Source organism: Aquarana catesbeiana, linkage group LG03 (genome assembly GCF_042186555.1).
Source record: "Aquarana catesbeiana isolate 2022-GZ linkage group LG03, ASM4218655v1, whole genome shotgun sequence".
In the NCBI taxonomy this organism is placed as follows: Eukaryota; Metazoa; Chordata; class Amphibia; order Anura; family Ranidae; genus Aquarana; species Aquarana catesbeiana.
Genome location: NC_133326.1, coordinates 649676002 through 649697599, shown reverse-complemented (window position 1 = coordinate 649697599; position 21598 = coordinate 649676002). Strand labels below are relative to the sequence as shown.

The 21598-nt window shown below is 43.1% G+C and overlaps 1 long non-coding RNA gene across 2 annotated transcripts in view; it reads right to left on the bottom strand.

The window, feature by feature from the left end:
• Positions 1-21598, bottom strand: part of LOC141133322 (uncharacterized) — a 38243-nt gene that overhangs the window by 4283 nt on the left and 12362 nt on the right. The window contains exon 3 of one of the 2 annotated variants that reach the window (XR_012243047.1): positions 936-2120. The exons of the other annotated variant lie outside the window; for it this stretch is intronic. This is a non-coding gene — a long non-coding RNA (uncharacterized lncRNA). Of the gene's footprint in view, positions 1-935; positions 2121-21598 lie in introns of those variants that run through there. 2 annotated transcript variants of the gene reach the window in all.

Genomic DNA, 21598 nt, shown 5'->3' with positions numbered 1-21598 from the left:
TAATGTTAACATTATTCTCTTTATCATACTGTAAATCAGGGCTCGCCAAACCCTTAGGTTGCTATGGCAACTAGAAATTGCGTCCTGGTGCCTGGGCTTTTGTCAGCCGTCCACATCCACCTCTCACTTGCCGACCACACTATTGCTGAAAGATGGCTACAATGCGGTTGTCCAGTTCTAGGAGGCCATCTATTGATGTCCCCCCAGGCCCCTCTTCTCTCCCCTCGCACACATTGGGCGCACTCTGTGATTGCTGATCACAGATCGAGGTAAAGGGCCAATCACAGAAGCCCTTTATCATGGGATCAGCTGTGTTTGATAATCGGCTATCCTGTGACAGGGGACATTTACACTGATAATCAGCATATGTATCAGTGACCATCAATACAGCAGATCAGTGACCAGTGACTATCAGTGACCATCAGTGCAGTATATCAGTGACTATCAGTGCAGCATATCAGTGACCATCAGTGCAGCATATCAGTGACCATCAGTGCAGCATATCAGTGACCATCAGTGCCGCCTATCACTAACCATCAGTGCCGCCTATCAGTGACCATCAGTGCCGCCTATCAGTGACCATCAGTGCCGTCTATCAGTGACCATCAGTGCCGTCTATCAGTGACCATCAGTGCCGTCTATCAGTGACCATCAGTGCAGCATATCAGTGACCATCAATGCAGCATATCAGTGACCATCAGTGCTGTCTATCAGTGACCATCAGTGCATCATATCAGTGACCATCAATGCAGCATATCAGTGGCCATCAATGCAGCATGTCAGTGACTATTAGTGCAGCATATCAGTGACCATCAGTTCAGAATATCAGTGACCATCAGTTCAGCATATCAGTGACCATCAGTGCCGCCTATCAGTGACCATCAGTGCCGCCTATCAGTGACCATCAGTGCCGCCTATCAGTGACCATCAGTGCCGTCTATCAGTGACCATCAGTTCAGAATATCAGTGACCATCAGTTCAGCATATCAGTGACCATCAGTGCCGCCTATCAGTGACCATCAGTGCCGCCTATCAGTGACCATCAGTGCCGTCTATCAGTGACCATCAGTGCAGCATATCAGTGACTATCAGTGCAGCATATCAGTGACCATCAGTTCAGCATATCAGTGACCATCAGTGCCACCTATCAGTGACCATAAGTACAGCATATCAGTGACTATCAGTGCCGCCTATCAGTGCTCATCAATGCCGCCTTATCAGTGCAGCCTCATCAGTACCCAGAAGATTTTCAGTCTTTTTTAGTTTATTTAGCAAAAAATAACAAATCTAGTGGTGATTAAATACCTCCAAAGAAAAGCTCTATTAGTGTAAAAAAATAAAAAAATGATAAAAATGTCTTATGGATACAGTGTTGTATGACCGCTCAATTGTCTTTCAAAGTGTGACAGCGCTGAAAGCTGAAAATTGGCCTGGGCAGGAAGGGGGGGGGGGAGGGTGCCCGGTAGGCAAGTGGCTAAAAAAACTGGCTCCTAACTTTTTTAGCTGCCTCCTAGATTCAAAGCTAATTTGTCAAGCCCTGCTGTAAATGTTAAATTGTTCCTAGAACACGTGACTTTGCAATCCACATCTTTGACCCGGGCACATATACCTTCAGGCGACCCTCTGTGATGAATTATTCACTAATGAGGTGATATGCTAAAAACCAAGACTTTGGCTGTTGACTGATCTAAGTGCGAGAAAACAAATCCATGTAGAAAAAAATTCAGTTTAACTGGACCTTGACTCGCCGACCTCTCAGACGTCATCAAACAGCGGCGACAAGGACGATGGCTAGATCAACTTTGCTCCGCTATCTGCAGCTTCACATTTCACACTTTAGCGGACTGAACAGACCATGCTGACGTATCTGCCTATCAGATGATAAACACACAGCGATGTACATGATACACATACTGTATATTGCTGTCCATGAACATGATGTCCATTTTTATGCAGCCAACAAATAAAATGATTCCATGACGTGTTTTTTTTATTTTAATTTTTTCCGTGTCTCTTTCTCTCTCTACTTCGTTTTTTTTTTTACTTTTTTTTTAACTTTCTCCTTGTATTGCCCATCTTTTGCCTGTACTATTTTCTTCTGTATCTGCTTCTTTTTTCTGCTGTAAAGAGATTATAAGCCAGTCAAAATATAATATAGGCATTAACATAATTTACGGTAATTTTAAAATTTTTTTGCTCCTTGTGTAGAATCTACAATTGTTACACAAGCCATATTGTAATTTTATGTTATTAAAAATTACCTTTCCTATAAAAAGAATTTACAAAAAAAAAAACAAAAAACCTTTCCCTTTCAATCTGTAGCACTTTAATGTTCTGTGAGATTTTATGGCAACCTGGAAGTGTTATGACACACTTAGTGTTTTTTAGTGTTTTTTCCTCCCCAAAATGTAATTTCCTGTTTGTATGATTTAAAAAGTTAAATATACCAGCACAAAAAGTTAATAATAAATAGATTTGTATTGGCTCACTGATTTTCCTGCAAGTCTGCACTAAGATATATTTAAGCATCCTCTACAAAAAGAAAATGTCAAAAATGAGATACTCCCTGAGGGTAAATTGCTTCTAAGGGATGCAGACCCTGCAACCTTTCTCATCAGAACACTGAAAGTGCACCAGGTAATTATAATGAGCCAGACCCTCCCATTCAAAATCAGTCTACACAGGACATGGTCAGAAACAGGTAGAAATCTGCCACAAAGTTTGTTAACCACTTGCCGCACGCCATATAGCAGAATGACGGCTGTAAAGTGGTTTCAGTATCCTGACTGGGCGTCATATGACATCCTCAGGATATTAAGCCACTGCGCGCCCCCGGGGGCACGCATCGCGGCGATCGTTGTTGCGGTGTGTCAGTCTGACACACCGCAACTCCGATCTAGGTAAAGAGTCTCTGACGGAGACTGTTTACCACGTGATCAGCCGTGTCCAGTCACGGCTGATCACGATGTAAATAGGAAGAGCCGGTGATCTGCTTTTCCTCACTCATGTCTGACAGACGCGAATAGAGGAGAGCCAATCGGCTGCTCTCCTGACAGGGGGGGTCTGTGCTGATTGTTTATCAGCACAGCCCCCCCTCGGATGCCACTCAGGACCACAATCATGCTGCCCAGGACTACCAGGATGGCCATCCACACTGGACCACCAGGTATGCCCCCCCCAGACCCCCAGGGAAATACTAATTTGTGCCCAGGCAGCTGCCAATCAGTGCCCACTCACAATGCCTACCACTGCCAGTGGCACCAGGGATGCCTATCAGTGCCTCATATCAGTGCCACGTATCAGTGCCACGTATCAATGCCCATCAGTGCCGCCTATCAGTACCCATCAGTGCCGCCTATCAGTGCCACCCATAAGAACCCATCTTTGCAGGCTTTCAGTGCCCATCAGTGTCGCCTATCAGTGCCCATCAGTGCCCACCAGTGCCACCCAGTGCCATCCATAAGTGCCCATCAGTGCCGCCTATCAATGCCCATCAGTGCCGCATATCAGTGCCACCCATCAGTGCCGCCTACCAGTGCCCATCGTCAGTGCCCGTCAGTGCCCGCTCATTGGTGCCACCTCATCGGTGCCGCCTTATCAGTGCCTGTCAGTGCCGTCTTATCAGTGCCCATCAGTGAAAGAGAAAACTTACTTATTTACAAAATTTTATAACAGAAACAAAAGCAAAACTTTTATTTTTTTCAAAATTTTCGGGCTTTTTTTATTTGTTTAGCAAAAAATAAAAACCGCAGAGGTGATCAAATACCGTCAAAAGAAAGCTCTATTTGTGGGAACAAAATTATAAAATTTTAGTTTGGGTACAGTATTGTATGACCGAGCAATTGTCATTCAAAGTGTGACAGCACTGAAAGCTGAAAATTGGTCTGGGCAGGAAGGTGTCTAAGTGCCCAGTATTGAAGTGGTTAAAATCCTGGCAATATAAATATACATTTTGTTTTTTTTTTGTAAACAAAATTGGAGTTACCATTAAGTTACCTACTGGTGTAGGGTGGCAACTGTCTACTGAGCACCACAACACATGTGCATGCATTGGGTGGCATCATGCATTTACGCAACAATAGTGTGAGCCCAGCATTATTGTTTCTGTCTTATCATCTAACTGACCTAGGGAGGCCTCTCTAAGAGCTTTAAGAGTATTTTTCAAAAATGTAAGTAACGTTATGGATTTCCCTATATTACGATGGCTGTAGCAAAAGTAGTCCAAAAGTGGGCACAACGTTTTTATTAGCTTACATAGGTTGTTCTTAAATATTGAAAGGAACGTATCAGCGCATAGTGGTCATGTGGATACGGATTTAGTTACAAGTGCTGTTGATGGCGCCAGAGATTGAGGCATGCGCAGTATGCGTCAGCGGCCGGCCTGAATGATGTCACGTCGGCTACGCCGATTGGTGACTACAGGCGGGGCGGATGTACAAGAGACGCTTCCTGCGTCTCTCTTTGTACAATCCACACTACCAGCCGCTCTTCACGAGACGGCTGTGTGGCTCGATGAGGGTAACAACCTCCCCCCCTCCATCTATCTTTTTCAGCTGATTACCCAGGTAAGCCTTGATGCACAACTGCTCATTAGACATTGCTAAATAGTGATAGATGACCTATACCCTACCTCCCACTATATTTATACTTACGGCAAATTATCTTCCTCTATGGGTTTATTTCCTCAACAGCCTCAGTACACCTAGAGATTGGGACTACTAACCTCTTATACATTTAACCTTATATGAATCTTGATGCAAGCCATCACGTACCTCTGACACCAGACTCTCGTCCATCAAGTTAAAATTGATGTCCATTGCAAGCTATTGATACTTGCTAATAAGGTTACTCCCACTTACATAGCTATAACCTACCAGGGTAAGTCCAATATACACTGCAAATCTGATTACCATTCTGAATGTGGAAAAACTCTATAAATATGCTATAGATCATTCCCCATACAATTATCAATCAATTTAATTTGATTACCTCCTCAAAATTTTATTATTGATATTTGCATATAATATATCCTCTATCCTTTCTTTCTCTTCCCTGTGTGTTCCTCCCCCCCCCATCCCTTCTCCCCCCCCCCATCCCCCTCCTTCATCCCCCTCCCCCCCCTTTCCTCCCCCCCCCCTTTCCTTCCCCCCCCCCTTTTTTTCTCCCCCCCCCCCTATTGTGTCCTCCCTTCCCTCTACCCTTACCTGCATATTCAGCTTATATCTTATGTACTATTTAACCTTCTTTTCCTATTATGTTACATACGCCCCTACATTGTCTGTCTTTCGCCATGACCCTGTAGGATGGATGCATGTCCTTGGGTCCAGGAGTCAGCCTCTCCTATTACACCATTACACGGTTTCTCGTGGTTTCTCCACTTACCCCTATTCAAAAATACTATACCATTACTTAAATTTACTATATTATGATGAATTATTTACCGTAAATGTATTGTTCATTACAGTACTCAATTCTGTGCTCCTGAAGAAGCGCATGTGGCGCGTAACATGTCGAGCCCATACAGAATCTGATTATCACCACTGCATAGCTTCTGGTTCAACGCAATGTAACTATATTGATCAAGACCTTTTGACTTTGAACACTGCTTTAATCACTAATTTAACCATATAGCTATGTATGGAGTGCATAATTTGTAAAACTGTTTAACGCTGAATTGAACTTTATTTTGCTTCTCTGTTTTATATTGCTTTTTAATATTTTCTAAATAAACTGGAATTTTAATAACATAATTAGTAATTACTGTGCCTTTAAAGTCTTGCGCCCACAATTTTTCTATTTCCTCCAATCTACATAGGTTGTTCAGATTTCACAAGTTGGTAGAGTAAGGCCCCTTACACACGGGGCTGTCCGCTATGTCGGACTCCGCTTGCTCAGCAGGGATCGATCCTTTGATCTCCGCTGGGCAGGCGGATGACAGGTCCGTCTCCGCTCACTGTGCAGAGATGGACCTGTCAGAGCCCCGCTGTCCTCTATGGGGGATCGGATGAAAACGGATTTGCCTGTCTGTTTTTATCCGATTCCATCCAATCCTCCAGGCAGATGGAGAATAGGGTTTCCATCCATCTGGATTTGGCGGATCGGATAGCGCCAGATGCCAGCGGACATGTCACAGCTGACATCCGGCACTCCATAGAGGTGCATTGAGTGTCGGCTCAAGTCCACCTGAAAAACAGACATGTGTGAAAGGGGCCTAACTCTTTCTCTATAGTAATTTTTTCTTTTTCATTGCAGGTAAACAATTGATTCCAAGCAGAAGAAACGTGCCATCAAGCAATGCCTTGTCATGGGTGACTCTTGTCAATAGTGTCATCGCCGTAAACATTCTGTAGCCTTCTGTGGATGATGGACAGCCTGCACCCCTACTTTGTTGCCAACTCAATGATGGCACGTTGCTCCTGCTTGGAATCCATTACTTATCTGAAATAAAAAAGAAGAGTTATTATAGAGTAAGAACTGCTCTACCAGCATGTGAAATTTGAAATACCTACAGTCATGTCCAAAAATATTGCATGGAATGTGTCAGATTTGGCTTTTTGTTTCTCCACTTTTTTGTGTCATACCAATACAAACAAAAGAAATAAACATGAGAATACCTAAACAATTGTGAATGCCGCACATTTCTGGGGGAAGTGGTGCATTATCTGAGAGAAATGCAGGGGTGCCAATATTTTTGGCCATGACTGTATGTAAGTTAACCACTTCTGGACCGCCGATATATGCCCTAACTTTGAAGAGGAATATCTTTGTTATGGCAGCAGCTAGCTGCCTTAAGCATAAAAAGAAATAACTCTGGCCAGACAGATGATACAACGACACAGGCCTTGCTGTTCTCAAGGATGGGGAATCCTAATAAACAACGAGATAAAAAGAAAAGAGGGGCGCACCAGCCATGTGCATTATCTTTTTCTAAAAGTGTTTATTAAATAAAATAATAAAGGAAATTACTCACAAACGGTAGTGGAACAAGGTGCAATGTGAAGACTGCACCGACTAGCAGCAAGTGGTTCTAAGATGAGCAAAATCTTCCAGTGCTGAGGAAGAAGGGATGTGCCCTTCGAAACGCATCAGCTGGTAGTGACGCTTGTGTGCTCTACGATCTTTGGAAGGTTTTGCTCATCTTAGAACCACTTGCTGCTAGTCAGTGCAGTCTTCACATTGCACCTTGTTCCACTACCATTTGTGAGTAATTTCCTTTATTATTTTATTTAATAAACACTTTTACAAAAAGATAATGCACATGGCTGGTGAGCCCCTCTTTTCTTTTTAGCTAGCTGCCTTAACCCTGGTATCCTCTTCTTCGGCCCGTGTTCCGGTTTCCGATAATAGTGGTCTCTGCGGCAGATTCGCTGCAAGATCACTTATATCAACGGCGGGAGAGGGCACCTCCCACTATGCTCCGGTGCCGTTGGTACGGAGTATGGAGACGAGTGAGGGGCAGATGGCCCCCACCCGTCTCCATACCATACGTTAAAACGTCACTTCCGCCCATAGCTCTTAAAGGGCCATTTTTTTTTTTTTTCAAATGACATTTTTTTTTTTAATTGCATTTTAGTGTAAATATGTGATCTGAGGTCTTTTGGACTCATATTTAGGAGGTCCTGCCATTTTTTTTTCTATTACAAGGAATGTTTATATTCCTTTAAAAGAACAGTGTAAAAATAAAAAATAAAAGGTAAAATAAATAAGAAAAAAAAACTTTTTAAACGCGCCCCGTCCTGCTGAGCAGAAACAAACACATACGCGAGTAGCGCCCGCATATGAAAACGTCATTCAAACCACACATGTGAGGTATCGCCGCGATTGGTAGAGCGAGACCATTAATTCTAGCCCTAGACCCCCTCTGTAACTCAAAACATGCAACCGGCAGAATTTTTTAAACGTCACCTATGGAGATTTTTAAGGGTAAAATTTGTCGCCATTCCACGAGCGGGCACAATTTTGAAGCTTGACATGTTGGGTATCAATTTACTTGGCATAACATTATCTTTCACAATATAATACAATTATTTTTTTAATTCAAAAAAGTGTATTTTTTCCAAAAAAAAGTGCGCTTGTAAGACCACTGCGCAAATATGGTGTGACAGAAAGTATTGCAATGACCACCATTTTATTTTCTAGGGTGTTAGAAAAAAAATGTATAATGTTTGGGGGTTCTAAGTAATTTTCTAGCAAAAAAAAAAAAAAATGTTTTTAACTTGTAAACAACAAATCTCAGAAAGAGGCTCGGCCCTTAACTGGTTAGTAAAATAGTTATGCCTACTTTTGCATTACCTTCGGTACAGCCCTTGTATAAATCATTCATAATTTATGTACATTTAAACCCAATCACTAAAATCTCATATAAGCTTCAACATGTTAGTGGAAGTCCAAAAGTTGTTTTCAATCTTTAGTATCTGCAGCTTTCAATAAAAATCTGCTGATCCTGCCATGAAGGTCCTTGTCCAGGTTCTTCCTGTTATGTCACAACTGCTCCTGTGTTGTCTCTCTGTTGCCTGTGCACCTAGTAGAGACTACAAGTGCCTGTGCCGACTTAGCAGTGCTGTGAAACTGATGCTGGCACAGGTGCAAGGAGACAGCAAGTGACTTAAAAAGGCTGTAGGAGGAGAATAGGTAATAACAATATTTTATGGGAAAAAAACACTGCCGTTGTTCAAAATACACAGTGCCTTAGCAAACTAAATGTCACCCAGTTAGGATTTAGGTCTACTTTCACAAAAACACATTGGGGCTGATTTACTAAACTATAGAGTGGCAAATCCGGTGCAGCTGTGCATGGTATCCAATCAGTTTCTAAAATCAGCTTGTTCAATTAAAGTGGTTGTAAAGATTTGTTTTGCTTTAAAATAACAAACATGCCTATACTTACCTGCTCTGTGCAATGCTTTTGCACAGAGCAGCCCCGATCCTCTTCTTCTGGGGTCCCACGCCGACGCTCCAGGCACCTCCTCTTCATCTGGTGCCCCCGCGCAAAGCCGATTTCCCATGGGGGGGGTACCCATGCGGGCTTGCTCCCGAGTCCCACTGCTGCGTCCATAGACACAGACAGCGGGACTTGGCCCCACCCCCTGCTCCCGTGTCACTGGATTTGTTTGACAGCAGCAGGAGTCAATGGCTCCTGCTGCTATCAATCTGTCCAAAGAGGAGAGAGACAGTGGCTGGAGCTGCTGTGCTTGTGCACATCGCTGGATCGGATGGGCTCAGGTAAGAAAAAAGGGGGGGGGAGCTGCAGCACAGAAGGTTTTTCACCTTAATGCATAGAGGTGAAAAACCTTAAAGAGGTTGTAAACCCACATTCTATGCATTAAGGTGGAAAACCTTCTGTGGTGGTGCCCCCCCCCCCCCGAGTCCCTGTTTTACTTACCTGACCCCGATCGTTCTCCGGCCGGGAACGGGCACACGCTCTAGCTGGTGTCTCATGTCCTGATTGAATAGATTGATAGCAGCACAGCCATTGGCTCCCGCTGCTGTCAATCAAATCCAATGACGCGGCGCCGGAGGGGCGGGGGCGGGTCCTGCATTCTGTGTGAATGGACACAAATGCAGGACTCGGGAGCGCGCCCGTATGGGTGTCCACCAGGGAAAGTGCTTCTCCAACGTGGACACTCGATGCGGGGAGGAGCCACGAGCGCCACTGAGGGACCCCAGAAGAGGAGGACCGGGGCCACTCTGTGCAAAACAAACTGCAGTGGAGGTAAGTATGACATGTTTGTTTTTTTTAAACAAGGGTTTACAACCACTTTAAGGCTTTACAACCACTTTAAGCTTTGACAAATAAAACGTGGAAGCTGATTGGCTACCATGCACAGCTGCACCAGATTTTGCACTTTCCAGTTTTAGTAAATCAACCCCATAGACATGTACGTGTTCCCCTGCCATACAGTGTATTAGTGGTTGGTTAATTTAGGAATGGATTTTTGTATATACAGTCCAGCAACAATAAGGACGGGACACAAATGGCAGCTTACACGTGAATAAACAAAAACACACATGCCGTTGATATAGACTTTGTATTCTCATGATAACGCGATCCTTTGGCTGAACCCTCAACCACAGTACAGTGGAAACTCCTATACTTCCCCATCTTGAAAGACAGGCACAACACTGTAGTAATAAAACATTATTACCACATAATTAATATGAGTCATTCTCCCAAATATTATTGTTCCAGGTGAATTGTTGGTTGTACCAGGGAGAGATTTATTGCCCCTGCAATATAGACTGCTGTAGAGGGCTCTGAATGCCTAGGTGGCCTGGGGGGCCCATGGGACTCATGGAGCTTGTGTTCACGCCTTGACAAAATTCCCCTCTATTGCTGCTCAGCCAACCTTTCAGTAAGTTAATAGGACCAGATCAGGGAGTGTTAAGCCTCATACACACGATCTGATTTCCCGCAGACAAAAACCTCGGACTTTTGTCCAAAGGCGTGTGCCTGGATTTTGTTTTGCATACAAACTGCAAGGAATTGTCGGCCAACAAACACGAACGTAGTAGTATTGTTCGGCGCATGCGCACTGTAGACTCTGATGCAGCCAGCGTCATGCTACGATTGCCTCCGCCCTCTTTTTGTCCACATGCCCCTCATGGCTTCCTCATCACACGTCCACATCCCGGCCGTGACGTCAGACGCCGCCGGGATGGAAGGAATATAAGAATGTGGCGTGACACCGCAATCTTCTGTCGTAGGCTGTCTGTCCAAAGGAGAGGTTATATCTCTCCCACCCTATGCCTGTTTGAACCTTCACTATTGGTAAGTGTCCTATCTGTGGCTCTGTTTGACTCCTAAATGGGCTACACATATGGACTTTATCTGACTGGTAACTTTTGCTTTCTAGCTGTACCCTTATACATCCATATTTTTGGATATCAGTCCTGCTGCCTATGATCATTTGATTGCTGGCTATGGACTTTTTTGGCATATTGATTCAATACCGTTTTTTACCTTTGCAGTGAGGATTCTTTACCTCTAGCAAAAAGTTTTTTGATTCTACTGAAGGTAACCTTTATGAAAACATGGTGCTCAGACTCTATGCCCCCTTTTTTCACATTAATTGTTCATTCCATCCCTTATACTTTTCTTGTCCTTTTTATTAAGGATATACCAATTCCATGTCCTTCTGTGGCCATTTTGGACGGATGCTTTTACTTGAGAGACCTAGATGTTGCTTGTGTATTTCTGATGTTATCCATCGGCAGTATTTTTACCAAATATAATTCATATTCAATCCTTGGCAGCCTGGTAAGATTATAAATTATGATTGATTGATTTGTTGTTTGATCTTTTGACTTTCTTGATTTTTTCAGTTTGTTATAAGTTCATGTATGACATGCCATCAATATAAATATATCTTCATGCTTTTCAATTGTAAATCTCATTATGTGATATGATATCTCATCCATGTTCCTACTCTTACTATTTTTAGTACTCCTTAATCTATACCAAAACTCCTGAAGAAGCTCCCAATGAGTGAAACATGTAGAGTGGTATTCTTTTGAGTGGTATTTTTTCGATTCTCTGCTTACCATTGGATGTGGATATTGAGATACATAAAATTTTTTAACTATGTTGTGTAATTTATATTAATTGTAATAAAATCTTTTTAATGGATAAGTCATACATGTTTATTTACCCTATTTATCATAAAATACAAACACCTTAAAAGTCCCGGGGTTTTTCCAACCTCTTTTTCCTCTCCCTTTTGACGTACTACGTGTTTTTTTTAGCTCTTTAGCGCCACCCTTTGGGCTCCTTCTGCTAATTTCGTGTCAGTAGAAGTTTGGTGAGTGTTGATTTGCACTTTTCATTTCGCGCTTTTCATTTAGTGCTTTTCGGTTCGCGCTTTTCATTTCATGCTTTTCAGTTCATTTCTGAATGGCCATTCGTCAACCAGACATGTTGCAGAATCGGAGGAGATAACGTGTTATTTATTATTGGCTTAGGAGTTATTGCTTTGACCCAAGTCCAGTCCAGGAACAGGAGGAGGAGGAGGAGTTCTTGGACCAAAAATTGGTTGCTTTATTAATCGTGACCAATTATGTCATATGCTTTTGCTGCGGGAGCTCCAGGAGAATAATCCAGATGATTTTTGGAATTATCTCCGGATGACGGACTCCTGCTTTCACCAACTCTTGGCATTGTTGACCCCCTATATTAAGAAGCAGGACACATGCATAAAGCTTTTATTTTATTTTTTGGTTGAATAATGATGATTTGATTTGTTATATTTTCTATATTTTTGGATGCATAGAATGCACTTTTTGGTTAAGTTCTATTGGCAGATAGCATGTCTAATTTTATTTGTTACATAGTAAGTGAGGTTGAAAAAAAAAGACACAAGTCCATCAAGTCCAACCTATGTTTTCTTTTTTTAATGCACAATAAAAAAATTGTGGAGAATAATACTTGTGTTGGCTTGTGTTTTACGTCAAATGACAGTTTGGGAGTAGGCAGTTACATTTAAAAAAATACAATGTAAAATTGACAAGGGACACCAACGTAGTTGTATCTTAATGGTGTTGTGGTAACTTGCCCAAAAAAAACCCCAAAAAATAATAATATTATTCTTGATATCACTAGAAAAAAAAGCCTTTGAAAATTAGTTTGCAATAACTCCATCAGTATCACCAGCAAAGCAGCTTCATTATTATCCCATTAAAGAAGAAGAGAATTGTGCGCTGCATTTCGAGATTTCATAATTTGCCGCGTCACAAATGTTAATTCTCCATTACGAACGTTAGTTTACAAGACCGACTCATCCTTGCTTCCGAGCATGCGTGTTTGTACTTTGGACTTTTGTCCGACGAACTTGTGTGCACACGCTCGGAAAATCCGACAACAGACATTTGTCCGTGAAAAATTTTAAAGCCTGCCATCCAACATTTGTCTGCGGAAAATCCAACAATTGTCTGATGGAGCGTACACACGTTCGGATGTTCCGCCAACAGCCTGTCATCACACAATTCCGTTGGAAAATCCAATCGTGTGTACGAGGCTTTACTGTTCAGAGCCCACTCAGTTAGGTTAGCACTCATCAGCTCCACTAACATAGACAAGTGGTTAACAAGTGCAAAGACACAACCGAGTACTTCTGGGGTGAGTCATTCAAACAAGAACTAAACAGTTGAAATCTACAAAGAGGGAATGCCCATTTCTGTCATGAGCATTTGCAAGGATCCCATAATTTATTTCCACAAATAAATATTTAGTACAGAGCTCACCCAGGACACAGGACTCACAAATCATTATGGGTTCTTAAAGTGGTTCTAAAGTCAGAGGGTTTTTTATCTTAATGGATTCTATCCATTAAGATAAAAAACCTTCTGTGAGCAGCAGCCCCCCTCAGCCTCCCCAATACTTACCTGAGCCCCATCTCGATCCAGCGATGCTACACAAAAGTCTCGGCTGTCTGGGACTCCCCTCCTTATTGGCTGAGACAGCAGCGGGGTGCCATGTGCTCCCGCTGCTGTCACTCAAAATCAGTGAGCCAATGAGGAGAGAGAGGGGGCTGCTTGCTGTGGGAGTACTCGGCAGGAGGGAGGGGCCAGGAATGCCGGCGAGGTAGCAGAGCAGGTAAGTACAGCGCCTTGCAAAAGTATTCACCCCTTGACATTTTTCATGTTTTGTTGCCTCACAACCTGGAATTAACATGGATTGTTTAAGGATTTGCATCATTTAATTTACAGAACATGTCCACAACTTTGAAGATGTTTTTTTTTTTTTACTGTGAAGCAAACAACAAATAGGACAAAATAACAGAAAAAGCCAATGTGCATAACTATTCACCCCCCTAAAGTCAATACTTTGTAGAGCCACCTTTTGCGGCTATCACAGCTCCAAGTCGCTTTGGATAAGTCTCTATGAGCTTGCCAAATCTTACCACTGGGATTTTTGCCCATTCCTCCTTGCAAAACTGCTCCAGCTCCTTCAAGTTGGCTGATTTGCGCTTGTGAACAGCAATCTTTAAGTCTGACCACAGATTTTCTATTGGATTGAGGTCTGGGCTTTGACTAGGCCATTCCAACACATTTACATGTTTCTCCTTAAACCACTCAAGCGTTGCTTTAGCAGTGTGTTTAGGGTCATTGTCCTGCTGGAAGCTTAACCTCCGTCCTAACCTCAAATCACACACAGAGTGGTACAGGTTTTGCTCAAGAATATCCCTGTATTTAGCACCATCCATCTTTGCCTCAACTCTGACCAGTTTCCCAGTCCTGACTGCTGAAAAACATCCCCACAGCATGATGCTGCCACCACCATGTTTCACTGTGGGGATGGTGTTCTTTGGGTGATGTAATGTGTTGGGTTGGCGCCAGACATAGCGTTTTCTTTGATGGCCAAAAAGTTGAATGTTAGTCTCATCAGACCATAGCACCTTCCTCCATACATTTTGGGAGTCTCCCACATGCCTTTTCGCAAACTCAAAACGTGCCATTTAGTTTTTGCTGAAAATAATGGCTTTCTTCTGGCCACTCTGCCATTAAGCCCAACTCTATGGAGCGTACGGCTTATTGTCATCCTATGTACAGATACTCCAGTCTCTACTGTGGAACTCCTCAGCTCCTCCAGGGTTACCTTAGCTCTCTGTGCTGCCTATCTGATTAATGCCCTCCTTGCCCGGTCCGTGAGTTTTGGTGTGCGGCCGTCACTTGGCAGGTTTGCTGTTGTGCCATGTTCTTTCTGTTTGGTTATGATAGATTTGATTGTGCTCCTAGGGACCATCAAAGATTTGAATATTTTTTTATAACCTAATCCTGACTTGTACTTCTCAACAACATTGTCCCTTACTTGTTTGGAGAGTTCCTTGGTCTTCATGGCAGTGTTTGGTTAGTGGTGCCTCTTGCTTAGGTGTTGCAGCCTCTGGGGCCTTTCAAAAAGGTGTGTATATGTAATGACAGATCATGTGACACTTAGATTGCACGCAGGTGGACATCATTTCACTAATTATGTGACTTCTGAAGGTAATTGGTTGCACCAGAGCTTTTTATGGGCTTCATAACAAAGGGGGTGAATACATACGCACATGCCAATTATCAGTTTTTTATTTCTGAAAAATCACAAACTCAAAATTTCCCGCGCTTAGGACAATGTTTTAAAGGAGAACTGCAGCCCCCCCCCAAAAAATGGAAAAAGCCACCGAGGTGGAATCCAAAAAATTAAGAAATCTCTGGTGGGGAATGTGGCGCTGTTCAGAAATATTTATAATAGGATACTAATATCCTACAAAGTGATGGTAATATATAAAAAATACTGTGAAAAAATCATGAACAAATAACATATCAGGTGTATGTGTCACAGGTGTCAAACAACATATAATAAAACATATGATTGAAAAATCCAGTGCAAATGCGGTGTAAATAATCCTAGAAAAAATATACGTGCACTCAAAAAAGGACAGCAAAAATAATAGTACTGATCTGCAAAATCGCAAAGGAAAAAGCATAAAAGATACCCAAAAACATTATATATCCAAAATATGTGCAGATATGAACAATAGTATGATAAATAGTGTAGTGATGTGGCAGAAAAAATCACCATCCAAAAGATATTAGTGTCCGAGCAGATTAAAAGTCTTATATATAAAAAGAAAAAAGAAAAAATTCTGTGAGAAGTGACTTTGCTTCCAAACGAATCCCGTGTAAATAATTGTGATCGTTGTGTAATCTCCTTCTCTGGAACCCCCAATTGTGTCCCCACTCACCGGAAAGCCCAACCCCTGCAGGGGTAATGGGCAAATGAAAGTAAATCCACCAGCAGGAAATCGATCGATGTCCCCCTCTATGTTTCCGTGATCTTCTTCCTGGTTGGGCTGTCAATGGTCTGTCAATGGTCCTCCAAAAAAGTCCACCAGATCATGTCCATATGTATGGGGAAGAGAGGAGCCCCATATATCGCGCGCACGTGGCCACAGGGCGGCAAATTCAAAGGGACGTACCTGTACGCCCATTTGCCCAGCCAAGCCATTCTGCTGACGTATATGTACATGCGGCGGTCGGCAAGTGGTTAAAGTGTATGTTCACTTTTGCAACCAAATTGGGATAATACCTACTTTATATTTGTTATATGTTCCCATTAACATACATGAACTTTAATGGCAGGCATCCCAGTCTTAGTCCTTAGGGTTCAATACTGAGTTGGCCGACTCTTTGCAGCTATAACTACTTCAACTCTTCTGAGAAGGCTGTCCACAAGGTTTAGGAGTGTGTCTATGGGAATGTTTGACCATTCTTCCAGAAGCGCATTTATGAGGTTGGACGAGAAGGCCTGGCTCACAGTCTCTGCTCTAATTCATCCCAAAGGTGTTCTATTGGGTTGAAGTCAGGCCAGTCAAGTTCCTCCACCCCAAACTTGCTCATCCATGTCTTTATGGACCTTGTTTTGTGCACTGGTGGGCAGTCATGTTGGAACAGGAAAGGGTCATCCCCAAACTGTTCCCACAAAGTTGGGAGCAAGAAATTGTCCAAAATGCCTTGGTATGCTGACACCTTAAGAGTTCCCCTCATGAGCCCAATCCCTGAAAAACAACCCCACACCATAATCCCCCCTCCAGCAAATGATTTGGACCAGTGCATAAAGCGAGGTCTATAAAGACATGGATGAGCGAGTTTGGGGTGGAGGAACTTGACTGACTGAATTAATTAATTTACAAAAATTCCCTGGCCAGCAATAGAAAATAATAACTATGCATAAAAGCTGGCAGAATGTTCACTTTCCAATTACAAAGAAGTAGCCTTGCTATGTAAATTCTCTTCACATCCGTCTGGCAGAATTAAGTCTGTGCTGCAAAGAGGATATCCGTGTGTGCATGCTCTGAAAAGAGAGGTTATTAGCTTAAAGCGTTTGTAAAGGTGTTTTTTTTTTTTTTTTAAAATAACAAACATGTTATACTTACCTTCACTGTGCAGCTCGTTCTGCACAGAGTGGCCCCGAACCTCGTCTTCTGGGGTCCCTCGGCGGCTGTTTCAGCTCCTCCCCGCAAGCATTCACCACCTTAATGCGAGCTCCCTCGCACGGTGGTGAGTGCTTGCGGGCGCGCTCCCGTGATACAGCCGGCGGCTATAGCCGCTCGCTGTATCACTCGGCCCCGCCCCCCGGCGCGCCGCGTCATCGGATGTGATTGACAGCAGCGCGAGCCAATGGCTGCGCTGCTTTCAATCCATCCACTGCAGCCAATCAGCGGCCAGGGTGAGCGGAGGAACAGATGTCGGGAACGCGAAGCTGACTTTCGAGGCGTCAGGTAAGTAAAACGGGGGGGCTGGGGGCGGCGGTTCTGTCAGAAGTTTTTTCACCTTAATGCATAGAATGCATTAAGGTGAAAAAATTTTTACCTTTACAACCCCTTTAAGGCAGCGCCATGTGTACTCTTTACACCTCTGTACGCTGCACTGTTCAGATAATCCAAGCTCTATTATAAAATAAGGTCAAATACCTGAGATGGGAGAAACTCTAGATGTCTCCTACTGAAATGTATACATTATTTGGTTTCACTGAACAGTCACATGCTGAGATTCTCAGTCACAGCCCGTTTCTCCTTCTTTGAACCTCTTAGTAGTTAAAAGGTGACAATGCATTTTTCTACAAGGTGTAACTACTTGAGTACCAGCCTGTAATACCCCTTCACTACTAGGCCATTTTTCAGTCTTCAGTGCTGTGATAGTTTGGCCAACAATTACTCATGCAAAGCTGTACTCAAATTTGTTTTTTTTAGATAGGTAGAGCTTTCTTCTGGTTGCAATTAACCACAGGCGGTGGTCTCAGCGGGGGGGGGGGGATCATCGATAGTTTCAAGAAACTATTAGATAATCACCTGAATGACCTCAACATACAGGGATATACAATGTAATACTGACACATAATCACACACATAGGTTGGACTTGATGGACTTGTGTCTTTTTTTAACCTCACCTACTATGTAACTATGTAACTTCAATACCGGGCACTTTTCCCCCTTTCCATTAAATGACAATTGCGCAGTCATGCAACGCTGTACCCAAACAACGTTTTTATCATTTTGTTTTTGTTTTGGTTTCCGTATGACTGCATAATTGTTCAAATCCAGTCAATGGTCTGTGTATCTGTTTAGATTCTTGAAGTCTCTTACAATACGAAGTCAAATGTAAACGAGTAAGCCATGTGATCTTAGAGATGAGTCACGTAGGTACCGCTGTCACTATCAACAAATTGTTGAGCTGTGGGCCAGGAATCTCTAGGTGTCTAGAGTAAGTGTAAATCTGCCTTCCGGTAGGGCCGGGTTATCGAATAGAGGTGTTAGGGGGCTCGGTTCGGTGGACAATGAATATGTCTCTTTCCTTCGGTACCATATCGCCAAAGCATCTCTGGTAAGGGGGGACAGAAGAGTAAGAGATTTATGAGTCTTATTAAAGCCCCAGAGAAGAGCTCTTAAGTCAACTGAAGAAAGATCCTGTTCCACCATTGTTGAAGCTTTGCATAGGGGACGGGGGAACCACTCCAGTATGCGAGAGAATATTGCCGAGTTATGATACAACTAAAAATCTGGTAGGCTCAACCCCTTTTTAAAGGTAGGGGAGCATAACAATTTATGCTTCAGTCTGGGGTGGCTCCCCTTCCAAACAAACCAAATTGCCATGGAACGGAGGGCATGAAAGAATGCGGATGGGAGAGCTATCGGGAGTGCTTGGAACAGATACAATAATTTGGGAAGTATGTCCATTTTTAATGTACTCATGCGACCGAACCATGACAGCGGTATGTCTTTCCTATCCTCGGAGAGGCGTTTCAGTTTCGTTAGAAGTGGGCTATAATTTAGGGCGTAGATCTCCGACGTGCATTTTGGGATGGCAGTACCTAGATAGGAGATGGAATTCGTCTGCCATTGAAAGGAGAAATTGGCTTTGAGGGAGGCCAGGGTGTGTTGTGTTAATGAGAGGTTCAATGCTTCAGTTTTAGAAATATTTAGCTTGTAGTTACTAAAGTGGCCGAACCTGTCAATCTCAGCAAGAATTGATGGGATACTAATATGGGGTTGGGTCACATAAAGTAGGAGATCGTCCGCATATAGAGAAAGTTTATACTGGGAGGAGGTAGTCTGGATACCATGTATATTTGGGTTTAACCTAATAGCCTGGGCAAGGTGTTCAATTACTAGGGCGAACAAAAGTAGGGATAGTGGACAGACCCGTCTGGTGCCATTTGAAATCGTAAGCTTATCTGATTGTGTTCCATTTACCAATATGGTGGCTGTAGGATTAGAGTAAAGAGACATAATACGTGTTAGCATTCTAGGACCTGATCCTATTTGTGTAAGGCTGGAGTGTAGAAATGACCAGCTAACCCTATCAAAGGCCTTCTCTGCATCACAGGAGAGAAGGCAGGTCGGGGTGTTGGTACGATGGGCATGTGTTATTAAGTGCAGTGGCGTAGCGTGGGTTGTCAGCGCCCGGGGCAAGGCAAGTAATTTGCGCCCCCTAACGCGTGGACTTTTAGCACTCAATGAGTCCCTTCGACTAGTACAGTATAAAACTCCTTACCCCCTATGTCACAGATCAGCTGCGGAGCTGATCTGTGTCTTACCTTTACTGCTGTAGGTCGGCTGGCACCTGTTGTTCCACTTGCTTGAGCAACACTTATTCCTGAGCACCCTTCCTGTAACCTGCTTAAACGGACTTCTCGTGAACTGATCCCTTGTGTACCAACTCGGCTAGTTCTCCTGATTACGTTGTCTGCTGCCCGCCCTGACCTAGGCTCACTATCTGGCTCTCCTTTTGCTTCATCCATCCATCCATCTGTGTCTGACAGTGTCTTCTGGTACTCTCCTTGCGAGCAGGGTGAACCCGGGGGTTGCTGTATTGAATCCAACAAGCTCCTATATCTTTCTTTTAGCATCTGTAGGGGGTTATTCCTGATGGTGGGCCTGGGCATTTAAAAAGGATCAAGATACTATAATATTAAGCCTCTATGTAGGTAAGCATATAAACAATGCAGTCAAGACCAGCTTCAAAAACGAGCCTAAGCCTTTTGACCTTCCTGGGTGAGATTGGATAAATTGTCTTGGGTCACACATAACATACACTAACAAGGAGGATAATGAAAAGGGAAGAACTCCGTGCTATGGGTGAAATGTACAAAATAGCTGCTCCCCTCAAACTGCTTAGTGAGCAAGCTTTGAGCTAGTGGGGGGTGTATAAAAATAAGGGGGCGCTTAGTAATAAATAATAAATTAACAGTGATCAATAATACATAATCGTTGTGAACAATACTGAACAGATATCAACATGAAATAAATATAATATAATGTGTATTTATTTCATGTTGATATCTGTTCAGTATTGTTCACAACGATTATGTATTATTGATCACTTTTAATTTATTATTTATTACTAAGCGCCCCCTTATTTTTATACACCCCCCAACAAGGAGGATAAAACAATCCAAAATTCTGTATACAACATTTGGCGCTCCTGGAAGTAAGAGATACACAGACCAATATTATTATGGTAAGCTGCTGCTTAACCACTTCCCGACCGGCCCACGCCGATGTACGTCGGCAGAATGGCACGGGTGGGCAAATGGGCGTACCTGTAAGTCCCATTGAATTTCCCGCCGTGCCATTGCGTGTGCACCGGGACCTCCGTGAGTCAGCTTGCGGGTCCCGTGGACTCGATCGCTGCGGGGATACCCGCGATCGCCTCACGAAGAGGACGAACGGGGAGATACTGATATAAACAAGCATCTACCTGTTCTGCCTAGTGACAGTGTCACTGATCTCTGCTCCCTGTCATCGGGAGCAGAGATCAGTGACGTGTCACACACAGCCCATCCCCCCACAGTTAGAAATACTCCCTAGTACTGACTTAACCCCTCCCCTCCCCCTAGTGGTTAACCCCTTAACTGCCAGTGTCATTTACACAGGAATCAGTGCATTTTTATAGCACTGATTGCTGTATAAATGACAATGGTCCCAAATATGTGTCAAAAGTGTCCGATTTGTCCGCCATAATGTCGCAGTCACAATAAAAATTGCTGATTGCCGCCATTACTAGTAAAAAAAAATTATTAATAAAAATGCCATAAAACTATCCCCTATTTTGTAAACGCTATAACTTTTGTGCAAACCAATCAATAAACGCTTATTGTGATTTTTTTTTTACCAAAAATATATAGAAGAATACGTATCGGCCTAAACTGAGGGAAAAAAAATGTTTTTTTCATTATTTTTTTGGGATATTTATTATAACAAAAAGTAAAATATAATGCGTTTTTTTTTTCAAAATTGTCGCAATTTTTTTGTTTATAGCACAAAAAATAAAAACCGCAGAGGTGATCAAATACCACCAAAAGAAAGCTCCATTTGTGGGAAAAAAAGGACGTCAATTTTGTTTGGGTACAACGTCGCACGACCGCGCAATTATCAGTTAAAGCGACGCAGTGCCGAATCGCAAAAAGTGCTCTGGTCAGGAAGGGGGTAAAATCTTCGGGGCTGAAGTGGTTAATTAAAGCAAAAAAATCCACACATAGAGCAAATGTCAAAAATCACCCTGGCAGGCGCATCACTTAACCTAAGGGCCCTTTCACACTGGGGCGGTTTGCAGGCGCTATTGCGC